Source organism: Meleagris gallopavo, chromosome 1 (assembly GCF_905368555.1).
Source record: "Meleagris gallopavo chromosome 1, MGAL_WU_HG_1.1, whole genome shotgun sequence".
NCBI lineage: Eukaryota > Metazoa > Chordata > Aves > Galliformes > Phasianidae > Meleagris > Meleagris gallopavo.
In genome coordinates this window covers 91,279,673-91,305,154 of record NC_139404.1, presented here as the reverse complement: position 1 = coordinate 91,305,154, position 25,482 = coordinate 91,279,673, and the positions used below count along the sequence as shown (strand labels likewise).

The window sequence follows — 25,482 nt, the reverse complement described above, 5'->3', positions numbered from 1 at the left end:
TTAGATATGCTTGTTTCAGGCTTAAATATTCTGTTCACATTTCAAATTTCTGCACTGGTGTAGAGATACTAAGCTTTCTCCTGAGGAAAGTAGACAAGGCTCTTTTCACTAGAACAAGCCAGTTACTGCTAGACTGATGACAAAGAAGCTAGATGAGCAGATTCAAGTGCCTCCAATAGATTTTGGCACAAAAGTCAGTGGTATTTTGAACCATCTCTAAAGGCAGATTTGACCTAAAAAGACCTATTTTTGGCTATAATTATGAAGGAAAGACAAGTAAAGAAGGCTTAAGAATAGTCTGTTGATGGCAGCAGATGCTGTTATATGTTGTGGGCTCTCCAGATCCCTAAGTAAAAGCAAAGAACGGAAGCTTCCCTAAAGTGGACACTTTTTCTGGAAAATGAACTGCTCTTCAGTAAAGCAGTTGCACAGTTCCTAGAGAACAGCAGCCTGTGTACATGACATTGTGAAAGGATTTGTTATTCGTTGTGGAATTCTCAATCCTTTGTAGCCACCTAAAAATTAAATGTCTTATCTTCGCTTACTTACATAATCTTTAATGAGTGGCTCTGTGTGTATATTTTGTTTAAGATGACCTATTAAGCTGTCATCCATATTAGTTGTTTGTCCTATAACAGATAACACCATCAGGAGAAACAAATGCTAAAACAGAAACCAGCTTTACTTGCTAGTTAACATTTCCAAAGGTTGCTACTTGACAAACACAAACTCAGAATGCGCATTGAACCATGATGGCACTCCTTAATGATCTCTTTTAAGTGCACTTTTGTTTCATTTCTCTATTCTCATCTAGCAAGTAATGTTTCCTGCTCTTTAGTTCCATCCTTGATCTTGTACTGAAACTATTTACCAGCTCTACTGGCAGTTTCTTAGGCTAATGGTACACATATTTTGTTATTTATAGCTTTATCTAAGAAATAAACAGATAAGATTTTAATGAAGAGAAGGCTCCAGGAAGAGCGCATTGTGGCCTTCCAGTACATGAAAAGAGCTTATAAGAAGGAGGGAGAGCAACATTTTAATGGTCTGAAAGTGATAGGGCAAGGGAGAATGTCTTTAAACTAAAAGAAGATTTACATTAGAAGTTAGGAGGAAATTCTTCACTCAGAGGGCGATGAAGCACTGGCACAGCTGCCCAGAAAGCTGTGGTGCCCCATACCTGGAGGTGCTTAAGGCCAGGTTGGATGGGCCCTGGGCAGCCTGAGCTGGTGGGAGGCAGCCCTGCCCATGGCAGGGGTTGGAGCTGTGTGCACTTTGAGGACCCAATCCAAATCATCCTTTGATCCTATGATTCTATGATCATGTTAAGTCATTTTAGTTACTTTAAAGTACAGAATCACTACAATAGAATAACAACAAAAACCAAAACAGAGAAAGATTGAAACTTTATCTGGTTTTAATATAAAAGTACCAGAAAAATATGAATGAGGAAAACCAGGTATTAGACAATAATAGTCAGTGTTGGTTTGGTTGGTTGTTTTTTTTTGAGACATCACCCTTCAAATCAGTTGCTGTCTCAATGATGCATATAACTAGTTACCTGAGAGACTTCTGTCTGTAGCATAATGTTTAATTTCAGAAAAACAGTCATTAATTTCTAATTTCAACTTAGGGGAAAAAAAAAAGTTAGGAAAAAAAACATATCAATCACATTAATGACAACTAGGTAAAATTCTGAATGTAACAATAACTCATTCTTTAAAAACAGAAGAGGAAAATACATCTTGCACATTTTCAAAGCAATATAGTGCAGCATCCTGCTGTGAGCAGTACTTCTAAGTCTTTAAACACAATTTTTTCCTTGGCTACTGGTGGGGAAGGAGGAGAAAGCAGAAGGAAAAGTTAGGTTATGAAGTCAAAGAGAGTAAGAGTGGGAGGAGCTGTCACTCACACAAGCAGCTCTCAAACTCAATTAACTATGTTGGAGAATTTTGCTGAGGTACAAAAAACAAAATCTGCAATGACACTTAAAATTGAAAAATAAAAATCTTAACTTAAGGGATGCTAAACTAAAGAGCAGAACTGTGTTGTTTCGGAAACATATTCTGCCACCCACTTCCACATTAAAACATTTATTATCCAATAGTGAATTTTGTACATTTATTTTCTTGGTAGTCGGTAGCAGAGTTCATGCATCCAGCCAGAGGCAAAGATCACTCCTATCTCTGACAGACTTGATAGGTAGAAACAGATGTAGTGACACTTGTACCAGCATTTCAAGAGGGTTTTACAATCTCTACTGTTAAACTAAAGCATGTCTAAGCCCTTCGACAATGAGGAACTGTATGGAAACCTTTGAATCACAGCCTGAACCTCTGATTGATCACCTGAGGCTAGCACCAAGTCAGCAGCGGGAGCACAGGTGAAGGCAATTCAGCTGTATGACCAGAAGGGGTGGAGCCTGGCTGCACCTCTCTTAGACTCCATTTAAGGGCTGACTACCACTGAGGAAGGTTTTTTTCCTGGAGATCACTACCTTTGGAGTTTTTCTGTGAGCCCAGGACGCGGGTGAGCATTTTTATTTATTTTCATTTATCCTTTTCCACTATGATAATCCTTCTAGCTATATGATCTGTAGACACCAGTCTAACTACTCTGTATATCTGTTGATTATACTATTATACTGTAGGGCAGGAAGTTGACCTATGGGCATTAACTGAGCTTCTAAAATCACAGATGTATATGTACAACTTTGTTTTCAAACTTGTGTTTTGCTAAATATTCAAAGACCAGGCTTGTGGTCATTAGCTCTGTGTCTTTTGTGAGGGAGACTTAGAGAGGTCACATCAAGTGCAGAAGACACAGAAACATCACTGATGCTGCCTGGATTGGTCACTGGCTTTAATCACAAACAGGGCTGGGAGATGCTCTGGTAGCAGACTGCAATGGATGAGGAAATAAGCAATGGAGGCAGTGGGATTATGCTTACTGTGGGGCTCTGTTAAATCAGAAATGCTGCAATGAGCCAGAGCACACGCAGTCAAGGTGAACAGCTGCTGCAAATAGAAGAGGCCTCCAGAAACCGCCAACCCAACACATTATGGCTCTGTCTGAATCATCTTCTCTGTCTGAACTGTTTCCACAGCAGGATCAGCCTAGGTTGTCATCTTTCTGGCAGTTGAATTCATTTCTGCCTTCTTTGCTAAGAAGACTTCATCTGACTGGATGAATTTCTTTCAGTTTCTCCCATTTCTTCAGCACAAATAATAAGGCGATTGCATGAAGCATAGTAATAGCAGATAGCTATGTGGCAGTACTTCTCTTTAAATGAAGCTCTTAAGCTTTGGGAGAAAACAGCGTTTACTTTTCTTTCTTCAGTAAAATAGCTGGGCTGTTTTGTATTGTGAAGTACTACAGTTTTGACAGGGTACATCTGGGGCTACAGAGAGCGCTCAGCTTTTGATTTAATCATCTTACCTCAAGCCTGACAATTGGTTTACAAAAAAAAAAGCTGACTTCCATTCTTCAAAAATAAATTGTGTAGTCTCAGCTAAGTCTCCCAAGGGAAGGATGAGTCTCACCCAAGCAGCCTCTCTAGGTTTTTATGTCCATACTGCAGGACTGGGAGTCCTTTCTATTGTGGAGAAAATAACAGAGCCTAAGCATGTGTACATACAGTTGTCAGACAAAAGATGTCTTTTATCAGGACCAAATTAATTTTAATAAACAATACATTACACTGAATGTTTCAATGAAGGTATTTTAATTTTTTTTTCAGTGTTTAAAATAATATATATATTAGTTTTTTTTCTTTTTTTTTTTTACTGAAAGTCAATGCATTTACTCTTTTGCATTATCTGCTCTGTGCATCTCTCTGTCACTCTTGCTGTGTGAGGCCTTCCCAGTTCCTGGACCATTACATATTCTTACATATAAAGATTAAGGTTGATACTCAAAGCAAAGAACTTGTGGAAGTCGTGGCACCATGAGGAAAATCATGCCCTGTGACTTTGATTGATTTTACATGCTGAGATGAGCCTAACATACTTAAGAATCCCCTGATTAATTCACTGATGCTTTTAATTTAAAGAAAGATTAATATTAGGAGAAAATGAGAAGTCCAGCCAAATTAAGCAAACAGTTAAAAAATAAAATCAAACCAAACCCACAGCTTTTTTTTTTTTTAAATAACACTTTCAACTGCTTTACATTAGACTACCGAATATAAATGTTTCTTCTGCTAATGGCATTTGAGCAAAAATAGATCAAATTCAGATATTCTAAATATCAGGGCAGTAGTTCTATGGAAGACTTGCCTGTTAAATGCTTTGACATACAATGTTAGAGAACTAGACAAAATACATAAAACATAGTTAAATAAGAATGGGAAAGAAGCTATGCTGGGTGTAGAGGGAATTTGTTGCCTTTTTCTCTTTTTGAAGAGCTGCTGCAAACTTGCAATGAAGTCAAGATTCATCCAGCAAGCACAACCCCTGTTTACCAGTCTACTGTATTTTCTTCATGGCAGTTCTGTGTTTATCACTGATGCTCAAAGGTGTATTGTACTACTGTGGATTTTTTCAGAGTTCATTTTTTGGCAGAAGAAAGCTGGTTTTGATTCCCTTGTGCCTGTCATGGGTGTATCACAAACTTCCTGGTGTCTTCCTACTGCAGTGTTAAGATTCATATTCTCTTCTGAATAGTTTAAACAATATGTGAACTTGCAGCATAAAGAAGTCCATATGTGATACGTAGAGGGAGGGTATGCCTGTTTCCCACGCATTTTTCAGCTACTTAATGATCTCTATATTATTCTATTAGCACGGAAGAAAGATGTTTACCCAGAAGTATCTGAATTCATGTTCTGAAGAGCTGCCATTGAGTACCAACTGTAACTGATGAAGATGGGGAAATGATATTTATGGTGAACCATACATTCATTGAAACACTGCAATTCAGAGTAGTAAATTTTCTATGAGTAAGTCCAAGGAGTTTTGCCAGAAAAATCTTTGACAAAACATTTTTGAGCACTTTAATGTATTGAATAGTTCTGATACAGCACATAAAGAAGATAGTTACAAAAGAATTTAGCAGCAAGGAAGCATATTCCAGGCTCAGGTTCCTGCTCTTTGGGACACTCCCTTCTTTCAGCCTCCAGCAGAAGCCTCTGTCTTCACATACAGCAGAGAAGGAGCTAGCAATTAGGTTCTCTTACTCTTCTCAGGTCTGGAGCCACCCAACAGCAGCAGTGACAGCTTTCAAAGCAGCTTGTTAGGGCACTCTTTAAGGTATGGATAACCTGGTTCAAACCTGTTTTTTTCCCTATTTAAGAAGAATTACTGAAATGGGCTTGGGATAGAAGCTGGAAGAAACCAGGTCTTGGTATTGGCAAGTGTGCATGTTGGAGCTACAGTACCCTTCCCCAGCACCAGCTGGGGGTAAGAGTGATTAAAAAGAAAATTAAGAAATGCAGTGTCCAACATCTTTGGATTTACATCCAAGAGAAAAAAAGAAACATTTTTGGAAAAGTTTTTTCTTTTTTTTTTCCCCTTAGTACTCATTATTGGAAAATCCCTTTAATTTAATCTTCTATGAAGAAGCACATGAAGACCACAGGGAAAACAACACACAAGTGCAGCATCTGGATTACACCCATGTAAATCTCTTGCAAGAAATACTAGTATCTGATGAATTTAGATGTATCCTGAGACAAGGATGAAGAAAGAGAGGACTGATTCCCAATTCTCTTTGGAAAGTGACTTCTGTTATGAACTTACATGGTGATGCTGCTCTTCTTTAAAGGAATCCTGATAGCATCTGGCTTCCACTGGTTGAGTCACCACAGTTTGTAAAACAGAAAAGTGTCTGTACAGTTAGTTCATTCTACTCCTTCAGAGGGTGGTAGATCTATGGAGAAAGCCAAGGGTGATACAATAGATCAGAGTCTTCAATTCTCATGTTCCCAAGTAATATGGCAATGGTATTGACTTCTTGGGTATTCAGTAATGCTAAGCTGGTGACCTTTTCCACAAATAGCTACCAGGTCCATTGCAATGGTAATGTCAGCTTGTAACAGCCAAAGGTAACTTGGTCTAGTGGTTTAGGAGATTGTTTGTCTCAGTCTGAAAATTCATGAGAACAAGTTTTATGTAGAAATATTGGGGGTGGGGGGAAAAATTTTGGCCAGAGTTTATCTGGAGGAAAAAAAAATTAAAATGAAATTAAAATGCAGAAAGATAAGAAATTAAATTTTCTGATCTGGATGCATCTGTCTACTGAAATCCAACTTCTAGCATGCATAAAAGAAGTACAAAACAAAGAAAGAGAACAAGGTGAAAAGTACATTTATATTTTTCTCTTTACTAAATCTGTGAAGCACCTTGCTGGCACAAGGTAGTGGCACAAGAATCTAAATAGTTCCGTGCTGTTGTGTTGAATTTCAAATTTAAAGGCAGACTGACAGAGAGTGTTCTAAAATACACGTAGGATGAGGCACATGAGCCACACAGGAAGGAACACTGTAAGCGTCAGAACTTTACAGCACTTATTTCATCAGAACTGACTGTATTTATAAATGGATTTCTGACCTTCTGATTCCTTTCTATGAAAGCAATACATAGTGTAGGTGCGACCAAAACTTTTCTATCCTTAGCTGAGTGAACTACTTGTATGACAGTTCACAATGCCTTTTCTGCTAATCTAATATGTAGTACCTCTGTGATTAACTGATTTTTACTTTCTCATTTTTATTAGGACACTATTGCATAGACTTCTTTGGCAGTACCATGACATAAAGATTTGTCTGTTGAGCCTAAACACATTTACCTTCTGAAAATTGATTAATTTAATCTAGAGATTTATAGGTCATTTGATGAATGATGAAATTATATGGTCAGCTTGAAAAGTAAGGCATTTATATAAAAAGGAGTTTACTCTTGTATGGCTTTAGATATGACTCACTGACCTAAGAAGTCAAGGCACTGCAGGGATATTAAGAATATAAAAACAAATGTTTTAATAAATTAAAGTAATGAAAGAATACAGGAAATACAGACTTGTTTGTCCTAACTGAAACAGAAAACCTTTCTTTGCTAATGAGAACAAAGCACACTCTTCATTTTCCCTGTTACAAATCTTCTGAATCTACACCTGTCAAGCGAATGCTCTCACTTGATTTATTGCCTTTAAAGAGTTGTGAGAATCCATGAGTGTAAGAATCAAGAAGTACTCTTGCTTTCAGTACAAAAAATGCTGATACCCTGACTTCTTAAGACTTCCCTTTTCCTGCCTACAATAGTCATCAACTCTACAGCTGTGCTGCAATGAAGAAATACCCTGGAGGAGTGAAGGGACCTTGTGGGCAGAACTTTTTTCAGAGCACAGATATGTCCCCACCAGGAGAGAAAAAGAAGTCCTTCAGCTTGAGGGTGGAGAGGGGGAAGGAAGGGAAGAAAAACACCTTCCTTCATATTTTCACCTCCTTCTAAAACCTATCCTGAAAGTGAGAATCAGTTTTTCTCTGTACTGGAGGAAACTTACTAAATCTGTCCTCACTTCTTTTATTCATTTATTGCCTCCAAGAGCAAGCAGACTTGCACCAAGCACCTCACCTCCAGCATCTGCAGATCTGCTCATTTGCTGTGCTAAATTGGCTTAGATTCAGTTCAGTTCAGACCAAGTGATGATAACGTGCTACAGCAAAGAACTAAAGAGGTAACTCAGAAGGTGTTTATGCCTTTTGAATGATTAACCAGCTAGTTACTCTTCTACTTTTTGGTTGGTTTGTTTTTAAGCCCTGTTTTATGTATGTGAGAGGAGGAATCGGTAGGAGGTAGAAGAAGGATCCATATTAGAACCAGGTTTTTCAACAAGTAAGTTGAAAAAATAAAAATATTCCCAATGTAGTCTCTGTTTTTTGAGTTTTCCAGTGTGGTAACAAGGAGGCTGTGCTGCTGACTGTGTCACTGGGCTCTTTGTGGGAAGTGATGGTAAAAGCAAAACCCTATTTGAACAGGCAAGCTATCTTACTGCAAATCTTCAGGCATGTGCATACAACCACCACTACTATTTTGTGCTCACTGCTGGCTATAGCACTGCTTGCAAGGAAGATCTGAAGGCACAAGACTTGTCTAAGACAACAAGGCTTTGCATCACGCTGTCTGAGAAACTGCCACCTATTGCTTCATGCTGAGGAAGTCAAGCTATCAGAGGTACAAAAGCTGATTCTGTCTCCTGTAAGAAAATAGCACAAGCAGCTATGGGCTGGGAGTGATCTGATGTTCTGAAGTTTCCTGTCCTGCCTGGTTATGCTTGATGTTGCACAGTCTCCTTGCTCCAAAGAATATGCTCCATACCACCATCTGTGGCAGGAACTGGGCTGTGTCGTGAGGCAATACCTGGTGGTTGCTTGTCTGGTGCTGGGAAACAGAAAAGTAATTTTTGGTTTAGTGGAAGTGCTGATGGGTTGCAGAAGTTCAGCAGATTTCCACTAGGCATTCTGACAAGAGTGGTATTCAGAAATGTAAGTATGCTGTTGAACAAGATTTTAAAGAAGTTGCTAAATCAGAGTAGTCTATGCTACTCTGATTGTTCAATATGAAAAACACAGGTGGTGAAAAGGAGATGAAAAAAATCACAGGTAAGATACTCAAGTGGAATTTCTGTTGTGTCACCTATCCATTTTTTTCTTCCTAACTCTATTACCAGACCTTTGTGAACCACACTATGTACTGTCAGTTCAGGTTTACCAGAGCTCTCTGGGAAACAAGTACCTTGGATAAAAACCTCGCAAAGACTATAACAGAATAAACAAAATTACCACAGTAGTTACTTATCATAATTAGAAATAGTCTATCTTCCGTGCAATCAGAACAACAGCCAAGGCTGCTAACAACCACTTCAGAGCATTTCTGGACATGGCTTATGAATACTGAAAGGGAAGATAGCAAGCTACTTCTGTATCCAGGTTTGTAATGCAAGTGTCTTCCTGGGTTGGAAGGGACTCACAAGGACCACCAGGTCCAACTCTAGACTCCACACATGAGCACCCAAAATCTAAACCCTATGTCTGAGAGCAGTGTTCAAACACTTGAACTCAAGTGCTTAGGGCTGTGCCATACCCACTGCCTTCTGGTGCAGAACCTGTTCCTAAATCCCACCATGATAATGTTCATTTCTGAGGCACAGGATACGATGACGTGCAATCAAATACTGTAAAGGGAGCTGATCTGAGGAGGAAGGAAGGGTAGAGATCAGGAGGAGGAGCTTTACACTCCAGGAGAGCCCAAGGCTGCCCCTTCCCACAATACAGCGATCAGAGCTGCTGCCAGTCTGGTACAGCAAATTCCTATTTCATTTCATCCTCTGCCAAAGCATATATCATCATTTATTCTCCCTGCATCTCACTTTTTTCCTCATCTGTAAGGCAAGGTGAGGAGTACTCTATGCTTAAGAAAGCACTGGAAAGAAAAACACATAGGAAAGAAGAGGTACCTGAACTCTGACACAAGGGGCTATGTGCATACTTCTCAGACTGACAGATTTTTCTGTGGTGAGCTTCCCTGTGACTTCTCACTCAGTTTTACTCAATCCATGATCTTAGTATGACAACATGCAAAATAAGTAAGTTTTAGACAAGGCATGCAGTTTTAGAGATACATCCTTGATTTTACCTGTCATAAAAGCCAGGCATAAGATTAAAGGATGAGAACTGAGGGAGGGTGGTTCAGTCTTGCAGCACTTTTCCCAGCAAGGTGGTACAAGGCATTCACAGCTTGATTCTGTAGACCTATCCAGGACTTCTGTCTTCCCTGTGTGCATCAATATCAACTGAACATTGATTTTTCAATGCAGTTTTTCATCATGGAAATGTTGACAGTTTAATTATCAGGAGACCCTGTATAGGTTAGAAGAGAGCATGCAGAGCTTAGTATAGCAGCTCCCAACAAGTTCTGTGAGCAGCGAAACTTCTGAAGCTTGCTTTCCTGTAGCTCTTGCTTCTACAACTGTTTTCAGTCCTTCTGTTCCCTTATACAGATTTTCTGATATCTAATAGTAGGTAGAACTCATGCTGTGGCTTTTCCATTACCAGGGGGCTTGCCTTGTGTCTATTTGTTTTCATGAAGCATGTAAGAACTCTTGATCTCCCTGCAATGCAGTTAAAATGGGCAATGAGTTCAAGAGGAGCTCATGGGGACTGACAGACAGCACAGTCTTGTCAACACCATTTCCCTAGGAAACCGGATTAAAGGACTGGTGGCTGGTTATGTGGCAGGTTCATTCAATCCTTCCTTTTCTGTCACCAACAGAATTTTTTATCTATTTATTTTTTTAAACACAGTTAATTAACCCCACTTTAGTTACAGGCAGCCAGAAGAAAAAAAAAAATGAATTTTTAAAGTGTCTTCTTAAAATTATTACTGCGGATTTGCTTGGTCAGGGATTTCCATCGTATGGTTTCTCCTTTGAAATAATTTCAAAAGCACTATTTCTTTAAGGTTGTTTAGAGCAACATCACAGAAACCTCCCTCTGCCTGTTTTCCTACTGGAACTTTTATCTTTCTTGATTATCAGCTATGTTCCCATGACAATTCCTGCACTCACACATCCCAGAATTAGCTCCTAACATGTTCCAGCCTGATGGTACATCAAACCCACTCAGTACTCTGGGAGCTACGATACGCAATAGTCTCTGAATGTGTGGGGAAAGAAAGGTCTCTAATGTGGGTACTGAGACTCATATATATATATGATTGAAAGATGGGGAAGGGATGGACAGAATGGAGTGGAGAAAGCAAAAGATGCTTAGGTTTATTCCCCCAAAATTAATACATTTAATGTGTCTAAATAATTAGTGTATACCTTTGATGAAATCGAACACTTGCTTTAAAATGGATTATCATTTCAACTTCAGACAGATGATAAAGTAAGAAATTGAATCTATCTGTCCTTTGAATTAGCTCCCCTGCAGCTTTCCTTCACTGAACTCTCAATTTTCCTGGGAGCTCACAATTTCTCTGGGTTGAGTTGGTGCCATTTCCACTTTAAATGCTGCTGCATAGCTGTATGTGCATCCCAGCTGGAGAACTATATGCCTTTCCTGAGATCGTAACAGTCATCTTAGTTTAAAAAAAACCCGAGCAAATCCTAGCAGAGATCTACTCCACATAAATACCTCAGTCCTCAGATCTAGCTGCCAGAGTTGCACCAGACCTGGATGTATACATCCCACTAGTCCAGTAGCTAAGAGGGGAACACCTGGATGTTCCACTACTGCAAGATAAATAAATGACTGCTCACAGAAAAGCTCTATGTAGGCGCTTGTTTGTCTCCACCAGTGCTACTGGTTTGCTAGGAAAGCCATCATTGCTCTCTCGTGTTTTGTGGCCAGCTCTAATGTTTCTCAGCCAAGGCCCAATAAATTCCAGCCAGGGCTCCTGGCAGATCTTTGTGGACAGTGAGAACTGTTAGAACATGTTCAGCTTTAATACAGCTAGCTGTAGAGCTGCTGGCTAATTTTGTCCTGCCTGTAGTTCACCAATGAAAGCTGCTCTGCAGCTTCCTAGTTATGTTTGCTCCTAGCTTTTCTCGAGAAGATGTCCAGACTGGAGAAATAAAGCTCTTCAACTTGCCTCCATCTGAGAACTGCCTACCATCTCAACATCTGTCACAACAGCATTTTTTAAAGTTTTCTTCTCCCTCTTGGTGCTTCTTAAGCCTTTTCAACGTTTTCCCCCTGACATTATCCAAATGGCACAGCAGTGCTGAGCCACAAGAAATGCACTTGGGAACACTCACATTTATGGAATATCAGAAAGTATTTCCTCCCACGTGATCACCATCCCTATGATAGTACGAGAGGGGACAAAAGAAACCCTACAAGCTGCTTATAAGCATAGTTACCACAACATCAAGTATTGGAGAAAGTGTAATTGAGAAAGTACTTTGCTTCACTGTTTGAACAATGCTCTGAGCTTTCAGCTACCTTCAGCTTTTATAAGATATCTATATAAGATATAAAGAAAGATATATAAAGATGCACAGAGATTTTAAGGTACTCAATTTGCTTTATTCATAGCCTCAGCACTATAAATGCTTTAATTTCAGAGGTGTTGCTGCAGAAGCCTATTTATTTTTGCTGTGCATTTTTAATGAACCTTTAATTATATAAAATTTAAGGTAATAATAATACATTCAGAGGGTGTCTTTTCAGATGTGTCACCTATGTAAATAATATTGTTCTCATGTGATAGGATCTCTGCCACAATACTAATAAAAGCACTACTGTCTGTTGCACTGCATAGCATCTATCTATCTCTGTAAGAATACAGTTGCATAAAGAGGTTGCTAACTGTTTCTATGCCTCTCACCAACATCCCAACAGTCCTTCCACCAGTTCAAAGCCGGCACCTTCCAGACTCTGTGCTGGAGAAATTAGAGAGGGTTAAAAAAAAGAATTATAAGAGGCAGGGAAGGGACATACAGTAATGGTTCATGGAGATGCCAGAATATAGGAAATATTTGGTACCATATGGTTACCCTCTACCCTTCAGTAGCAAAGCTCTGCCTCTCATGGGGAGCAATGTACAGGCTGCCCAGCACTCAGCAGTATAGACTGGAACAGTCACCTTCCCTCCCATATGAAACAGCTTCCTCTTTTTCTTCAGCACTAGGAATTCTTCTACCAAGCACAAATAACATCACATTTTCTTCTGAGAGGAAGAACACTAGTATCAATTTGACAATTTAAAACAGCTTTCAATTAGGTGGTTGGGCCATTTATTTTGGGGTGTATGTTTCAGTGTCCTAAAGTCTGCACCGCTTCTGTATGGGTTATTGCTGAGACAGATTTGACACCTTTCCATAAAACCACCTGTACTATGTGTTACATCATTCTGCAGAAACACTGGAAAAGCATTAAAAAAGGATGATGATAATAAAAATTCAGAAAACTAGGGGGACAAACCATTCCTGATCCACTAGGCGTCACAATTAATGACAGGTTCTGGAGGCAACATCACTGATTCTTTAATGTATCTCTGAACACATCTTTCACATGTCAGTAACGGCATGTTGCAGCCCTTCTGAAAAACCCAGCTAACAAGCTCTGCTCTGCTACCTTTGGCCCTGCAGTAAGCACCACCTTTGCTCTTTCAGCCTTCCAAACATACACCTTTGCAATCACCAGAAGTACAGCTAAGCTTTTATTTCATCTAGGTAGTGAAAGACATCATAAAGCAGTGACACAGAGGGTGAACCCGCTCCCAGAACAGCAGCAGGCTGCCTGGTTGTTCACAGTCAACCTTTCAGGGAGCACCTCCAGCCCTGAAATGTAGGCTGCAAAAAGAGCCCAAAATTCAGCTGCTTGGTATTCACACTTATGTCCTCATCACCCCCTTTCCTAAAAATGACAGAGCAAAAAAAAAAAATTCAAAATAAAAAATTCAAATAAAAACATAATTTCTAATAATGTATTCTTCTAGCTATGCCTTCAAAACCAGAGCAACAAATGCTTTAAAAGGGAGGGAGTGTCTTTACTCAATTATTCACCTACGCACTGTATTTTGTAGTAGCAAAAAAAAGGAGTCCAAAAGCAGAACAACATCCAGTGGGGCCCTGAATTACAGTCACCATCTCACACTCCCATCTCTCCTCCAGCCTTGCGAAGGAAAACACCTTCAAATCAAAAGTCCTATATCTGCTACTTCTGAAGATTCATTCCCTTGTTTTTATAGTGATGACCTCTGCTTTTTAATACAGCTTAGGTAAGGAAACACCTTTCTGAGAAAATATAGAACTAGGCATGAAATATAGACAGGAAAGGTGTTCTTTCAGAAAGCTAAGGAAAAGTTCAAATCAAAACTTTGGTTTCATCTTTCTCTCCTCCATGCAAAAGAATATTTGACTACCTTCTTATATACTTACTATTAAAAAGTTAGCAAATAATTTCAGTTTGAAACACAGATGCATTATAGAATGGATAAAGTCTGAAAACATGGGAATCATGGAGGTATATAAGGACTCGTGCTAATAACCGCATTCACTGAAAACCTTTTTTCAAGAAATGTAATAAAATTGTTACAAATAACTATGATTTTCTAACTCTCAAAATAGCCTGAAGGAGAGAAGCAGCAGGGTGTAGATTCTGCTCACCTGCCAACAGCATGACATGTGAAAATGTCATTGTGAAACTCTAAAATCACAGTCAAGAGAATCCCTCAGCGGTCATTTAGTAGAGGAAAAGACTTACATGCTTAACTATGTTACAATGCAGTAACTTTGACCATAAGCTGAAATCATCTGTATTTCTATTGCACTTCCCTATTAATCTTCTGAAAGACAGGCCGATTAACACCTTTTTTTTACTGAACCTTTAACAAAGACAAGAAAGACAACAGATAACAAACAGGGTTTTTATTGGGTTGTTTTTTTGTTTGTTTGTTTGTTTGTTTTGAATCATACCCTGACTTTTCCAGATTTCTGAGAATTTTTATCTTTAGTATATTTACTTTTATCTCTGGATTTTTATATACCATAAATAGAATTTTTTAGAATCATAGAGTCACAAAGTTGGAAAAGACAGCCAAGATCATTCAGTCCAACCATCCACCTACCTCCAATATTTCACTACTAAATCATGTCCTTTAGTACAACATCTGAACTTTGCAGACACCTCCAGGGATGATGACTACACCACCTCCCTGGGCAGCCTGATCCAATGCCTCACTCTGAGAAAAAATGTTTCCAAATATCCAACCTCAGTGTCACCCGTTGCAACTTAAAACTGTTATCTCTCATCCTAGAACTAGCTCCCTGAGAGAAGAGGCCAATCCCCACCACATCACATCCTCCTTTCAGGCAGTTACAGAGAGTGATAAGGTCTCCCCTGAAGCTCCTCTTCTCCAGACTGAACAATCCCATTCCCTCAGCCATCCCCTGTAAGACTTGTGCTCCTCCCCAGCATCGTTGCCCTTCTCTGGACACGCTCCAGAACCTCTATAACAGAGAACATACTTATGCTTCTATTCATTTGTCACAATGCAGATAAAATATTTGTATGAAGGCACAGATTAGTTAAACATACGAAAAGCTAATGGGACTTAAATACCTAAAATAAAAAGGTTTTTGAAAAAATGCTACACTAAGATGGAGTCACATGGTGTTAATCTAGACAACATTTGCACCCAGGTGATCTCACAGAGATGTTTGTCTTCCCTCTAACCTCATGAATGGTACTGAACAACCCATGTAATTGAGTACACACTCCCTCTTAGCCAAAGCCAATTTGGAGTGCGTACTATGATACAGGGAGAATCTGTTACTCACAAAGGCATATCTGGCTCTTTGGCTCTGGGTGATAAAACAGCTTCTCAAGGTACTAGGTTAGCTTTATCCTATAGGAAACATCATACTTCAAGTTCTTGACTGCTGCTAAGAATGCCACCTGATAGTAAAGTGTCTGCGGTAATGTTAAAAAAAAATAATAATAATAAGTGACCCCAGAATCAAGGCTGAGTGATATTGGCTCAAATCCTGAGCAGAGACATGTGATGCTATCCAGCAGAGAGCTGTGGGATGGTAACAACTTCTTATATATTCCAAGGAGCACTTAGCAAAATGAGTTAAGCCTTCAGTACATAATGGCACATAGGGCAGAAAGCATTGTTGGCATCTATTCAATGTCATGTAAAAATCCTAAAGTTGCAGGAAGTGCTGCACTTTGATTGCAGGGTTTTTCGAGCCCATTTTCATTTTTCTTTGCACTTGCCTTTTAAGCTTTGATCACAACACTACACAGCTAAAGGCACCTGAGAAACAGATTGCTAGGCAACAGATGCTGCAAAGGACAGCTTCCCCTCCCTCAGCACAGAGATGTTAAGAGACCTTGTATTGCACAAAGTTGCCTGTTGCAAAATATTCAAGACAAAAATGGCTTAGTTTTATGAAAGTAATCAGGTGAAGCAAGAAAGGACTTTGTAAGTAGAAGTTAAAAGCAAACGAATAGGAAAAAGGCAATTCAAGAACAAGAAAAAACATGATGGAAAGCTACAAAAGGCAACAAGAAATAAGGAGGTGCTTTGAAAAGTATGGGAGCAGGGAGAGAATAAGAGAAAAAATTATCAAAACAGGTAAAATGTATATAAGCTTATAAAAGTTACTGTTATTTTCTTAAAAGTTTATTTATTGTTAAGAAGCTGTTTATTGTTCATTTTACACTACTGTATCAAAAATTAATCTACTGTGAGTAAACTGACCTTACTGTTGTATTTTTCTGCAGAATTAACAAAGAGAGAGCTTCATTTCTACTCAGTCCATAAATGTCATCTATGGACTAAATAGAAAAGTTTAATTTGATCACTAGAAGGAAATGCAGAAATATACATCATCAGTGACCTAGGCTACATAAATCTTTATAGAGCATGAATGGTTATTTCACCCAGAATACAATTTCAGAACCAATATATAACAGTATATAAATGCAAAATGGAATATACTTGGCAACGTTAAGCAAGCAAAATATGGCATCTACCTAATAAGACCTTCCTTTAGGATAACAGATGCCACTAAAATAACCTGATCTGGAAGCATATTTTAGTACTGCATTTTGTACTGCAGAATGCCTTTTCCTCATCTAAATATTTAGGTGTTGTTTTAAATGTGTAAATAGAATCGATCAGTAGGGTACACAATGGCGACAAAAACAGCCACTGCATATGCAGAACGAACAAGATACTGAGTTGCAATCAGAGCTGAGTGTTAAAGATTAAGAAACGCAGATATATAGAGAAATTAGACTGCAAAGGATATAAAAACAAGCAGGGGAAAAACAGAGCTGCTATGCAGGAAAAATGGAACAGATTAAAGATAATCTAGGTAAAGCATTAAAACTAAGTAAATATTCTGCCTCACTTCAATCAGAGGAGATGTTGGGTATGGAATAAAAGGCAGAATGGCTAGCGGGAATCAGGTTAGGGGAATTGCTAAGAAGCTTATTTGGTCTTTGGAGATCACATAATCTTCACGTCAGAATTCTGAAAGAACAAGACTTAAATGAACATAAAATTGTAAAGAGGTTCATGGAAGACTGTTTCAGCTTGCCAAAATCCTGGCCAAGTGAAGGACAGGGGTTCTATATACAAACATATCACTGAAGTTGAAAACAGAAAGGGGAAAAAAATTGATTTAGCTAAAGGGCAATCTTCACATGAGAATAAACATCCTGACGTTAGAAAAGCATTTCCACCATCAAGGCAACAAAGTTTGGGAACAATCTTCCAGTGAGTAACTGTCACAAAACTAGTTAGATATGGAGATCACTCAGTCTGGAAAAGGGATCTAGTGACAAATCTACCTGAGACAGTAGAAGAGAGAATGTTTCTAGTCCTTTTATCCATAGATTTCTCTCTAATCAAGCCTCTGTGATTCCTCCACAGTGTCACAGACCTTTCACTGTGCCCATTACACAACACTCCAACATGCATTAAAAATCCTTTGCCATCTTAGTACTTGCAATCAGCTTAACTACCTTCCATCCTACATATGTCTCACTGTAGCAAAATATATGTATATACACACAGATGTGAGATACACATTCTCTCACGACAGTTTTAAGTTGGACAAATCGACATAATTTACACTTCTCCTGTTCTGTGACTTGCTCCTTAAGCTGAGAGAGAAAATGAAGAAGCAAAGCCCTGACACTCTGGTAACAGCTGAAGTTCCTCAGTGGCTCACCACTAATGCAACAGACTGCATCCATGCTGCCCAGAGCATTGACACACATCAGGAGAAGCAACTAAGGATCTCCCCTCAATCCATTACTTTAAAACTTTAGCAGAGTTTATAAAAAGTCTGTCAGAGCCAAAACAATCACTACTGTTGAAATATAAGAACAGAAAAGAAAGCATAAGTCTTTTTCAGATAATTACTTCTATGCTTTTCAGGTTTGGAGTACATGGAATGTTCCTTCAACATCTAACTAAACCCGAGTATACGTTTTGTTTGCAAGTTGCTCAGCCTGTTTTATTGCCACTGACATATCACACTGGTAAACTCCATCTTACTTTTGCTTTAATATACCTATTTAAAATACATGACATTTCAGAAACATACCGTAAGCTACCTTATTAAAAAGCTTTACAACGATCCAAGAGAAAAAGGATTCTGCACTTAGAGTAATGCTAACTATTCTATTTTTCAAAACTTGAGAGCCAATTAGCCTGCGGTAGTCTGAAGCCAAAAATTCTCCATCCCCAACCTAATGTGCTACATACATACACAGGAGCTATGTGCACACATGCTGACAGAACCTTTTTCCGCATATACTCATTTCAAATAATTATTTTGTATGCCAAGCTGTATCTTCTTTTAAGTTTATTTCCACTCCGTGATGAATGGCTCTAAACCCAATTTATTCCATTTTTGTCATGTAATTTTTTTTTCCACGTCTACTATTTTCAGTACACATTACACTTTCACTATTTCTCAATATACCTTATTAAGCAGCGATTGCCTATATATATGTATACATAATAAATTTCAATGCTACAATCCCTTCTTTTAATCAAAACTAATTTTCTTCATTCTTAGAAAGACAGAAAAATTCTGCAGAACAAACATACATTTCAGTTGGACTCCATATCACAGCCATTGAACATTTCAGAGCTAATTTGTGTTCATTCATTCTTAAAACCAATTCTATTTCCTACTGTCTCCTCTTCACATATTTTGACTTTACAACAATTGTTGTATAGTCACGCAATTCAGTTTGATGATAGAATCTTTTTCAAAGTCAGAAATAAAATTTGATATCTTCTTTATCCTCATCCTCAGAAGATCAGTTTGAGTTATTTGAACCTTTACAAACCAGACTTAAAAAGACAAACAAAAGACGAGGGAATTTTGTAAAGCCCAAGAGTACCAGCTCCATTTCTTCCCAGTGGAAATGTGAAAAGATGCCAGGACATCATTATTCTCAGGTACCCCATAAAAAGGGTTTGGGTTGGTTGGTTTTTTTTTTTTTTTTTTTTTTTTTTTTTTTTTTTTTTTGCTTTGCCATCTTCGTATGAAGTTCTTCCTTTTCATTCAAGACCAGTTATTAAAAAAAAAGATTCGACTCAAGAAAATTCTTATAATCATCTGCTTCAGGAAATCCTACATCTGACTATTCCACAGACATTGAGACTTCTGTTAAAGTTGTTTTTATCCTGCACTTGTGTTTCGCAGAAGGGACAGGCTGCTTATCAATAGGTTTTCTGCATTGCTTTTGAGGGGGTTCTGGATCTGAACACCCCATTCTAACCAGATTTTGCATGACCTCAATGAAACCATCAGGAGAGCATGATAAGCTTTTTTCCTTCCTCATCAATGATAGCTCTGCTAGTAAAGTAGTCATAAAGGCAGCAGGCAGGAACTTTGTAAATTCTTGTCTGTCAGTTATTTCCATGTCAAGTATACGTTATTTGCAAGTTAAACTTGTTTCGTTTTCTGCAATGTACCAGCTCTACAAACTCAAGCTGACAATCAAGAAAAGTTCTTCTCATGAACAATTACCATTAACAAAGGATCTTCTGGCCAAACTGACTTGCTGACACTTGAGCATTTTGTTTCCTGACAGTGTCGGGTTTTTTTGCACAGCCAGTACAGACTGGAACTTAACAAACAATGCAGATATACAAGAAAGCATAGGATTTGTTTTGCTATCAGCAAATCTCCTGTGCTGGGCTTGAACACCAAAGCAAGCAGTTGAAACATCAGCTTTAAAAGCAAGCTAGTAGCTACAACTTCAAATATACACAACATGCCGAGTAGGAGGCAATTTTACATCGGAGAGGGAGATGTTAGCAAAAGACTCTTCTTGGCATAGTTTTTGAAGTACCTGGGTCCTATCTTTACCAAACTCAAAGAAATAACTCAGAGAAAAAGTTCTCAGGGCTTGGGAAGAGAAAGACAATTGGTTTGGTTTTGTTCTTTAAGAAATAGTGCATGTCTTAGTGACTGAATTTCCAGCCTGGGTTTTTGTCTACTCTGGCCTTAGGAAGGTGGAAATAGGTATTTTGCACAGCAGATAGCATGCTTTAAACACAGATCGGGTGTGGCACTTTGGATAGCACTTCGGATCAAAAGTAACTAATGTAATTGCCATGTGAAGAATGAAAAACGTATTTTACTAAACCCTTCTCATCATGTGTGTCTTGTGTCTGAATCAGTGGGTCAAGTCCCAAAGCTGATTTTAATTTGGGAATTCTTGCCTGCCTCATTTCAGTATTCAAATGAATATCTATAGGAGTGGAGTGGCATCCCCCTTTTCTTTCTTCATACAGAGTGACATACACTAGTACCTGCAAACATAATTTACTTTTATTCTACTGCTATCATCTTTTCATAATATCTATTATAACCATATTATATACTACTGGTCAATTAGTAAGGAAACACCCATTAATTCTGTGTTGATGAAAGACCACCAGGCAACATCTAGTATCTGCAAGACACTGATGTCGTACCCCCTAACATCCAGAAGTCAGCCAGTCCTTCATGTCTAAGTGATTACTCCCAGGGGCAGGTGAAGCTGCCCTCCCTGCTTCTCCAGATACATTAATTTGTCAGCTTATTGCCTTTTTGCAGAAAGGGGGATCAAAGTAAAGATGATGACAAATATCTCTAACTCTATCCAAATCTGTATATCCTCAGATGTAAGATTAAGTACTTTAAATATGTTTGCATAAAGATTCTCTCAGTGCTATATCAATCTGAAAGAAATTATACACATACCATCAACACCACGGAACATTATGAATGTACTCTGAGAGGAAATTGTCAGTTAATAGCAAATAATCCTAACATTTGCTAACAGTCAACAAAAGACTGTTTAAGGTAGACAGATTGTTATTTGCAGCTGTGCCAGATGGGACAATTTGAAAAATGCTTAGCTGCTCTTTAGTTAACATTTAAAATATATTCCTCAACATGCTTGAACACTGTTTAATTGGGAAGATTTTATTTTTCAGTAAAATTTATCTGGAAGTACTTTTATGTTCCTGCTGTCATATACGACTATACGTGACCATGAATAAAAGACAAATTGCTTACAAAAAACTACCACTGGAGCTTACACAGCAGAAACTTTAAATATTAATAAATGAATACATCAATTTTAGTGCAGAGAGACAGAACTTTGTGGGAAACTCGTGTGTTATTTATTGTAATATATTATTTGAACAGAACATTTATATAGTTTACATCTAGGAGGAGGATTAGTGCCATCTGTGTGTCTAGCTCTCAAATAAATGGTCAGCAATAAAATCTTTAAGGAAGGGACATTGAGGTGGTGATGTTTTCATTCAATTATCTTCAAATTTCTTTAGATTTCAATCCACTGCAGGTATCTGCTGTTTTCTTCCACTCTTCCGCAACATTCTCTCAGAAATACAAAAATATTTTAACCACCCGATTGCAGCAGAACAACTGTATTGATATAGGATGGAAGGCCACAGCACATAGAACTGGACAGAGTGTTATGGCTTAAAATTAAATGAAGCGTTGTTATCGTTGTTTTTCCAGAAAGACAAAAGCAGTTGGCAAAATCATACCATAGAATGATTTGGGTTTGAAGGGACATTTAAGACTACCTACTTCCTACCCCCTGCTATAGACAGGGACACCTCCCCCTCTAGACCAGGTTGCTCAAAGCCCCATCCAGCCTGGCCTTGAATGCTTCCAGGGAGGGGACATCCGCAATCTCTCTGTGCAACCTGTTCCACTGTTTCACAACACTCAGAATAAAGAACTTCTTCTTAATATCTAGTTTAAATCTACCTTCTTCCAGTTTAAAGACATTTCCCCCTTCCTGTCACTACATGTCCTTATAAAAAGTCCCTCTTCGGCTTTCCTGTAGGCTCCCTTCAGGCACTGGAAGGATGATTGCAATATTTTCACCAGACCTTCTACAAACTGTTATATACTGCTTCACAAACTTTTAACAATTAACTATGAGCACGTACAGACCATGCAGCTGATGAATGTGCCTGGGAAAATATCCTTGTTGATTTCCACCTCCCCCTCACCTCCACAACCACAGTGCATAATTATCCTCCTCTCCCCTTGGTTATGACACAGCTTAGCTCTAGTGGATCTCCGAAGACATTAAGACTTCAGTCTTTGAGATATCCTTAAGACTTATATCAGTGTTACCAATTTTTGAGGTAAAGACTCTGATCCACTGAAATGGGGGAAAACTAACTTTACAGCCCCTGGAACAGCTGTTTTTAGCCAGGGCTGCATTGGGAGCACCAGCCAAATGAGGAAGCTAACCCATATTCAAGTTCCGTGGGGACTACACCCCAGAGCAGGTGCAGCCTACTTCACTCAGCCTGTGGACGAAAAAAAACAAACAGAAGGGACCACATCTGGCCCTGAAGGCACAAAGCAAAAGGCTGAGGGCTAAATCCCTTCCCTACAGAGAAGGGATTTGTCTCCCTTCAAGAAGACAAAACAGAGCTGGAGACCCTTCTAACCATCAGGCAGCATAGGCAATGAAGGGTTCAGTGCCTAGCTTTGCTCTGCAATCACATTTCACTCAGTACCACAGGCTCAGTCTGCTGTAGGCAGTTTGTGAGAGCAAACTGGTATGTATGCAGCACAGACATCGAGGAGCAGAAGCAGAGAGTCAGCCAAACAGGGAGCATCAATACACCTCTTCTCCCCCACCTCCAGTCCTGTCCTGACATCCCCTTGCTTAATTGCCATCTATTTCACTGTGGAAACTGCTGCTTTTAAATCCTGTGCTATATAGTTCTTGGTGCTGTTTGAACTTCACATATTTAAAGAGAAAGATAAAGCAGTTTTTGTCATTAGATCTATGTAATGCATTAATAGGGTATCAAAATGCATAAATAAAAGCCATAAAGTCTTCATTTTGATGCACACCATGTGCTCGTGTTTCTCTAATGGCGTTGTATTAAAGCATGAATTTCAGCATGCTTGGAAAATAAGATCTTCAAATTTCCATTGACATTTTAAATACTATGCCTTTCTTACACAATGAATTGTTATCTCTAGAACAGGCATTTTGTATGTATGAGAAAACCAAGCAAGAACTTGGTCTAATCTTTTATTTGTATTAAGAAATTTGAACATATTCACTATCTTATTAGCTGTTAAATCATCCAATCTGTGCACTACTACTACTGTCACAAGCTGGGAACACTAATTGTAAGATTCTTGCAAAGGAAAAGCAATATCTTCTATTCATTTTCCCCTTGCAACCAAATTGATTGTGAGGCATTTGGTTTTGTTTTAACATCGTATATAGAGAAGTAGTCTCTACCACTCTGATATTACGCGGAGTCGAAAAATGCAGTATTACAGTTGGAGAAATGTAAGGGGAAAATTCTTTTGCTTTATTTCCCAAGTACACTAGCCCTAATTCTAAGACCCTGGCACATTAAACAAGAGTACACAGTCTTTTGCAATAATAACTGTTTCAGCTGCTAAACAGTATAAATATTAACACGTTGGATTAATATCCAAGCAACTTCTAATCTTCTGGTTTTCACTCTTCGATAGATTAGCAGGGCTAAGGAAGAAATAGAAAGAAGAGAAGCCCACAAAGAGCTGGAAGATGGGTTTAAGTTGCCTTGCTCTCATTTGAAAATTAAATTTGTAAGGTGATAAATTCATAGGAGTTAATCTATGGTAGTTTCAGAATTGGCTCAGTGCTTTGAGTACTGAGCACAGCTCAGGAAAGGTCTATATCCTGTTCACGAAGTTACTTCTGGAGACATATCTGAACTAAATGTAGATTCTGTGTTTTAGTGTGTCTTCCAAGACTATGATAACTACAGCAATTCACAGTAACTGGAAAAAAAAAAAAAAAAAAAACTCCTGGAACAAAGAAAGAGGGCCACAGAAAGAACTTATTTCTAATGGTTTGTGATTCTCGTAACAAGCTGCTTCTGAGCATATCTGCTCTCTTAGATCAGAGCTGTGAAGATCTACACAATCCCAACAAAGAACCTTATATATTTGACTCCTGCAGTGGCGTTCAGTCAAAGTCCATGAAAATAATATAATACCTAGTACCTCTGCTGCAAGGAAGGTTCCGAACTACATGCTTAAATGCATTATAAAGGACTTGAATTGCTTTGTCCCCACATTCTCACTAGGTTACCAAAAAAAATGGAAAAAAAAAAAAGCACAAAAAAAAAAGCACAAACACATCAACTAGCTTGAGTAGGTGAGATTTTCCAACCAATATTGCTGATCCACTTTAAAGTACACAAGATATTTCTTTTATGAAGTTGAATCAATTGGTGCCATTGCTTGAGAGGCAAGATTTTCACACATACCTTACTTACATATCTATGTCTGAGTAGGTCACCCTACACTCTTTGTAGCCAATGGAAAAAGAAGGACAGAATGGAATTCCTCTCACCTATCTTAGACATTTGATTCTCCGTTGCAAAATGCTGCACCCTAGAAGGATTACTGAATATAAATGGAAGGGGAAAAAGAAAGAAAAAGATTATTATAGATTTTGGCGTTGCATGTACCTGCTTACAACAAAATTCCCTGAAATTTCTTAGACCAGACTGTTGAACTTACTATCACTACAAGTAGAAAATATTTCTTTTAAATGGATGGATTAAAACGGTTTAAAAATCATGTTCCTATTAGTGTTGTATATAACATGAAATTCCATGTTAAGTCTGCCACATAAAGGGACAACTTTGCAATAAAAATATTCTCATTAGCAGGCTGAGCTGGCCCTGGACACTGAGCACAGTACAGGGATCTTCACAGCTGATTCACAGAAGAGTTATTTATCATTAAAACTTTTCTAAAAGTGAAAGTGAAAAACTCATTTTGAGGAAAATGAGAAAAAAACCCACCAAACTGAGCAAAAAGTATGTCCATGAATCTGAAAAACTTCCAATTTTTCAGTGTATTCTCTTCCATATGTAAAGACTGCTCACCCATGCTGCTTTATATGACTTTGATTTTTAGCTTCTAGACTATGAAATTAATTAGCTGTTCGTAAATGAGGATGAAAGATAAAATTGCTGCTTTTAAATAAGAGGTTGCTGATATCTGTTATTTGTTTAGTCCTATCTCCTCACTGCTTACCTTCCATGCTAACAAGTAAACAGTCTATAATTATGCTGTTTCTTCCAAAAAATCCTGCTAGAAATTTGATATACTGGACAATTCTCACACAGCATATTTCAATGCAAACATTTCATGTCAGCACTTCAGATACCATTTTTGTATGCAACAAGTTATTCACTAATTGTCTGTGAGTTTGAATCCATAACGCATAAGTAAAATTATTCTATTTTCAGATGAACTTTTCTTTACAAGGCTCTGTTTACCTAATATCTTTAGCTATCGACCTCCTCCTATCATCAAAGCATCTACACGTACATGTCCCAGGGGAAGCAACACTGTTGTTTAGTTGGCGCTATTTTTAATCAAAAGGTTCACATACATAGTCTTTAGAAATCACATGAGTAAGACTGCAGA

General features: G+C 38.3%; 1 protein-coding gene across 1 annotated transcript in view; it reads right to left on the bottom strand.

The window, feature by feature from the left end:
- Positions 1–2,535: 2,535 nt before the first annotated feature.
- LOC104913789 (cell surface glycoprotein CD200 receptor 1-B-like) overlaps positions 2,536–25,482 on the bottom strand; it is a 136,857-nt gene continuing 113,910 nt past the window's right edge. The window contains exon 14 of the transcript XR_014887564.1: positions 2,536–6,155. The gene's annotated coding sequence lies outside the window, so the exon portion shown is untranslated. The remainder of the gene's footprint in view (positions 6,156–25,482) is intronic.